Source organism: Apium graveolens, unplaced genomic scaffold (assembly GCF_009905375.1).
Source record: "Apium graveolens cultivar Ventura unplaced genomic scaffold, ASM990537v1 ctg3540, whole genome shotgun sequence".
In the NCBI taxonomy this organism is placed as follows: domain Eukaryota; kingdom Viridiplantae; phylum Streptophyta; class Magnoliopsida; order Apiales; family Apiaceae; genus Apium; species Apium graveolens.
The window spans coordinates 95381-101291 of NW_027418147.1; the positions used below are offsets into that span (position 1 = coordinate 95381).

At 30.3% G+C, this 5911-nt stretch overlaps 1 long non-coding RNA gene across 1 annotated transcript; it reads right to left on the reverse strand.

Annotated features, from left to right (window-relative positions):
• Positions 1-1182: 1182 nt before the first annotated feature.
• LOC141701194 (uncharacterized) lies at positions 1183-3252 on the reverse strand. Its single transcript, XR_012566697.1, has 3 exons — positions 3070-3252; positions 2074-2204; positions 1183-1259 (listed from the first exon to the last, which is right to left on the reverse strand). It is a non-coding gene; the product is annotated as an uncharacterized LOC141701194 (long non-coding RNA).
• Between the last annotated feature and the right edge of the window lie 2659 nt (positions 3253-5911).

Consider the following 5911-nt stretch of genomic DNA (forward strand, 5'->3'; position numbering starts at 1 on the left):
GAAGCACTCACCTAATTCCTTGGAGACACATTTGCTTTCCTTTGAAATATATATGAGAAAGCATAAAATTCTCCTGGCCCTCCGGGTATCTCAATGTTGACAATAGTTGCAGCCTTTGAAATACGTAAGGGGCAATAATTATCTATACTAAGTAAAACTTAACACATGTTCCGTGTATAACATGTGTTGCAGCCAAAGTAAAAGTCAATTATAAAGTTGGAGCATTTGTAGTAATTTCGGACTTAAAGTTTGTAATGTAGATGTTTGTATATTGGTAAAAGCTAATTATGTGTAATTATGGCCATAATGTAGATGTTTTAATTTCGGTGGATGTTTGGATGTAAAATGGTGCTAATATATTGGATGTTTGGATCTTAAAAAACTGGTGGTATTAGATGTTGATGAAAATAGAATTGGCTATTGTGATATTGTTTTGGTTTATATGTATGCAAGAAAGGATTCATATACCAATCAAACCTAACAAATAACTGATATCCTATGGAGGTTTGACATCAACTTATTATATAGAAACAAATGTCTCTTATAAACAAAACATCAATTTAGTTTAAGATTACCGATTTTACATTACATGTTTAACAACAGTTCAAATGTTATCTTAACACTAAGCCATAGATTGCTTTAAGCAACACCCTAACTGTGTTGCTATAGACACAAAAAAATGTTTCTAAAGGCCCAAAAAGGGCTAAGACAACATCAAAGCTATGTTGACCTGTAGCTAGTTAGTATAGGTATCTATAGCAACATAGAAACTACTCTATTGCAACACAGCAAATCCTGTTACAATAGATCTAAATAGCAACGTACTTTGGTCTCTATACTAACATACATACGTAATGTGTTGCAACAGATCTTAGAATTTCTTTCATAAATTTGGGCCCCACAATGGGGCCCACATAAATAATTCTTAAAAATTCATATTCAATAATTTGTTTTGTTCGTTTTTCCTTTTATTTTTATAAATATAATCATATATAGTCAAATGTTTAAATCTAAAAATAAATTGAGATACTCCAAAAATAATTACACTAATATCTCAATTTAAATCAATAAATATGAACACATGAATTATTACAATATAATGAATCAAGTTTGGTAATAGACATCTAGTACCAACAAGTTCTCTAGTATCACAGAGTATCACAGAGTGCTGCTAGAGATGGAGTTGTCTCCCTGCTCCTAGGCTTACCCAGTTGCTGCTTGTGCTTCTTTTCCTTCTTCATCCTTTTGCCTTCGAGGTACTATGGATCATCCCAAAGACAAAATCAAAGGAGCAGGTATATGTTAAGCTTGGTGACCAAACCCTTGAAAATACTTCTTAGCAACAAATACTATTACTTCAAACAAATAAATGCCTCTTGAGTACTCATGCTATCTCCCGTTGTTTTCAAATTTACAAGAAAGAAACAAAAATCTCTCGTAGTTCCTTGGTTCAACATCATGCATCTAGTAGCAACAAAGATTTTCAGGAAGACGACTTTGCAAATAAACGGCGATCAACATATACATTCAGCATTTAAGGTTAGAATAATCTGTCACTAAGCCTTGTTAGCAAGTGAATTTGTTCCAGATTATATATTGTTCATTCTTGCAATAATGATCTCTATTGTGCAGTACTATGCAAACTCATACAACTGTAACCTTCCTCAATTTACCGAAAAATTACAAATATACAAGATTATGCAGACATGTTCAATACCATAGGTTTTATCCTTGCAGTAAAAAACTTCATAAGTTTTTCTGCATCTAATGTCTAGCAAGGCGGCTCAAGGGAAACATATACCTACAATATTGATCTTAATAATCAATTAAAGCCATTGGGCATGCACATCCAAGTTAAAACACATAAATCGGTGGTATTAACTAACAAATGGTTCCCAGAAACTTATTGGCACTCCTCCTGCCATAGTTATACATGTATCATATGTTTCAAATGAAGGATCAAACAATATTAATTCATCACCTGGATTAATTACTGTGAAAACAAAACCCAATTTAGATAAATTCCTAGAAATCCACTAGCAAAAGATAAATGTACAACAATAAAAAGCGTACTTGCAAACATTGTCGCGGCAAATGCCTCGGTCTGACCACATCAAATAACTATATCGGTAACTGGATCAACATCTAAACCGTGCATTTGCTTCATTCTGTCATTCAGATTGTCATAAATTCCTTGGACGTGCCTTTAATAATCAAGCCGCGAACAATATCATCAATTTATTATTAACTATTAAGTAAAACAACATACAGGTAGTATCTTTTTTCTTTAATACGAATCATATTACAGTTTTACTACTTTATTTATATCATGCAGGTCTAGATCCTACAAAAATTAACAAATTGATATTCACCGCAACATCATATCAGTAGCTGTGACTTGTTTAACATCTAATGGAAGCAGGCATTGAAAAAAACAAGGTCATTTGGTTTCTTTAAGTAGTTATCTACATAGTACAGACGAACTAGGTAGGGGAGGAGATCTCCATACTTTGTACTTTGTATTATAAGACCCAGAGATGCAAAAAAGAACAAGAGCAAAGATGTTGTTGATAGCTATGATACTTTTAAGCTGTCAAAGAAAGAGGTTATCTGCCATATACCAAAATTTGTACCAAGTAATAGGGATATGCAAGTCAACAATTTAGATTGTTAAGATCGTTAACAAATAGATATTGTAGCTTTACACATGACTCATCAAGTTTCATATGGTTTGAAGACACCATTCTGGAGAAGACAAATTAGCAATCTAAATACCAAATTGGCCTAGAAATTTACATTCCTTTGCTAAAAAAAACCTCTTGTAAATTTAAGCCTAAATTTAAAAGTATTATGGTATCATTTATAATTATAAAATCATTGTACTACTACCATTTATCCTAAATTTAAGTCATATTATTCACCAAAATAAACATAAACATCTAGCAACTAATTACGGTAGTAAGGCAATCAAAACAAGAACATAAATCCTTAAAAAATTATCACTATCCCTTCACACATCAATATTATTTTTAAAATCCTAAATTTACGGCATTAAAGTGATGATTATACCTCAAAATCAAAATGAATGAAGATCGAGCGATAGATGTTAGAATCGAAATCAAGGCTTGAACCTTAATTGAACCTTGAATTCCAATTTAATCTCGATTGACCCACGAATTCAATCTAAACATAGCTTCAACCTTAATTTAGACCGAGAGAAACATTGAGTGAAGAAGCAGAGAGAACACTAATTTGGACCACGAGACGAGTGAGGGAAGGGGGAGAGAACCCTAATTTGGGTCATTTCCCCGTTTGTTTGGTCCAAAAATTTCACTTCCCTCCTCTGTCCAAATTTTAGCCCCCCAACATATATAATTTCAGCCTAGCCCAATTAATTTTCTTTTCTTTTATTATTTTATTATTATTATAATATTTTTGAAACTGCACATATTTTAATTATTTATTACTTTAACTAATTTAAAAAATGCAAGCTTATTACACAATGTTATTTTTCTAAAAATATATTTTAGTGATTTAAATTAAAATTTAATTATTAGTTTTGATACAAAAATTAAAATTAGTTTTTAACATCATTTAGTTTTGACCGATTATTTTTCATAAAGTTAAAATTAAAATTTACTTTTTTTCATAATTTGTAGTAACACAATAAAATTTATGAATTTTATATTCAAATAAAATATTATTACTTGATATAATCCTACTTTTTAAGAAAAATTAATGAATTATTTTATCCAAATAAAATATTTTTAAATACAACTTTAATTTTTGGTTTAAATTTAATTTTTTTATTCTTAGTCTATAGCAACACATTATATGAGGTTACCTGTACCTAACACCTTAGTGGCCTATGGCAACACAATACTATAGCTTTAGTATCCCCATAATGTAGGTATTGTGATAGGGTGAAAATTTTACATATATACTAACATAATCTAAGACCCCTACTTAAATGTTCATTTAGGCCATCTATGGCGTAGTGTAAATACAAGTTTACATAAATGATGTCTAATATTATAATTTACATCATTTCATAAATTAACAGATGTTAAAAGTACTTATTTACGACGTCCTAATTTTCATAAACGTTGTCTTTGTCTTTTTTTTCTTTGTGTGTGACATGCTTAAATTGAAAGAAATTAAACGATAAACTATTATTGAAATCGTGATCATGTGTTAAAATTAATATATTATAAAAAAGACATCAATTTCTAAGTTAGAATTGTTGTATACTGGTATCTTAGACATTAGTCTAAAACTGATATCTAAAACTCTGGACCTCTACACATGCAAAGACATCCCTTTTAAAAACTTTTAACATCGGTTTATAACTGATGTCTTTTGACCAGTTTCTTGTAGTGTGGAAGAAAAACTTTCTATGTGTCACTGGAAGATATGATGACTCAAATCAAAAATCTGAGAGCTTATATCTATCAATTATCTGATAAAAGAAAGCATGAGAATATTTGAAGATCAAGTTAGAAGATCTGTTGAAAAAGATTGATGACAGAGTTAAAGCTTTTATTCAGCGATACTGCAGAATTTATCAAGAAATATGAAGATCAAAGTCTAAAACAAAGTAAGTTTTACACTACATATTTCGTCTATCTGGATTTTCGTACTAGACAATTCTATTTAGAATTTATTCTTATTCTGCAAAGCATAAATTGGGGAATATTGTTGAGAACTGGCTAAGTCGATAATTAAGATCTTTCTAACAATCAAGATATGATCAACTACTGTGATATGATTATCCCTTGGAAGCTTCATTATCATCCGTTGACAATCTTCAATCATCCATTGATATATACAAATGATTATACGTTGAAGCTCCGTCATATATCCGTTGATCTGGCTATCCATTGAGAATGACTTGGAGGATAAGTGAGGACTGCGAGATAAATCAGAAGATGCTGATTTATAGGATCATAGTTGATTTTGATATGTACAGAAAGTGTTAGAATTATACTATAACACATCTTGTAATTGATAGAGAATTGATTGTAGCTGTGTACTATATAAACACAGAATAGGTTATTATTTGTATGTGCTTATCTCGAGTATTCACATAACCTAGCAGCTCTTAAGAATATTATTCTTGAGAGAGTTTTGTAACAGTTTATTAAAGATCAATACAAACTGTTATTTGATTCGTATGTTCTTACTTTACTTTCATAATACATCGATTTGTTTAGTAATTATATCTAACCCCCCTTAAACAATTACTTTACTGGACAACACATAATATAAGAGATATCTGGTCTAGTTATATTAGCAAGATATTGCAAATTTTTGATAATTTGAGAATACTGTAATTAAGATACAAGAACCCTTGAACTATTCTTATCAAGGTCAACTTTAGGATCGAACGACATACTAGAAATTCTTAAATTTGAATAACTATAATTCTGAAGTATAGATTTCACTATATAATGAGTTGTGATAAGGTTATTCCATCAGTTGACTGAGTCAACTTGATCCCAAGAGTTACACTAGCTTCACCCATGTCCTTCATTTTAAAGTGTTTTTTCAAGAAACTTTTTATCTCATTAATGATCTCAATATTGGGTTCAAATAACAGAATATCATCCATAGACAAGCACAACAAAATACTTTCAGTATTTCTAACTTTATAGTAGATACATTAATCACTTTTTTTAACTAAAAATATGAAAGATAAAATAGTTTCATCAAATTTTTTGTGCCAATTTACAAGTGCGTCTTTTAGGCCATATATGGACTTAACAAACTTATATACTTTCCTTTCGTTATCAGAAGTAACAAATCCCTCAGCTGATCCATGCAAATCTCTTGTTCAAGGTCACTATAAAAAAAGTTGTCTTTACATCCATCTGATGAATGATAAGACCATGTGCGGATGCCAATTCTATAA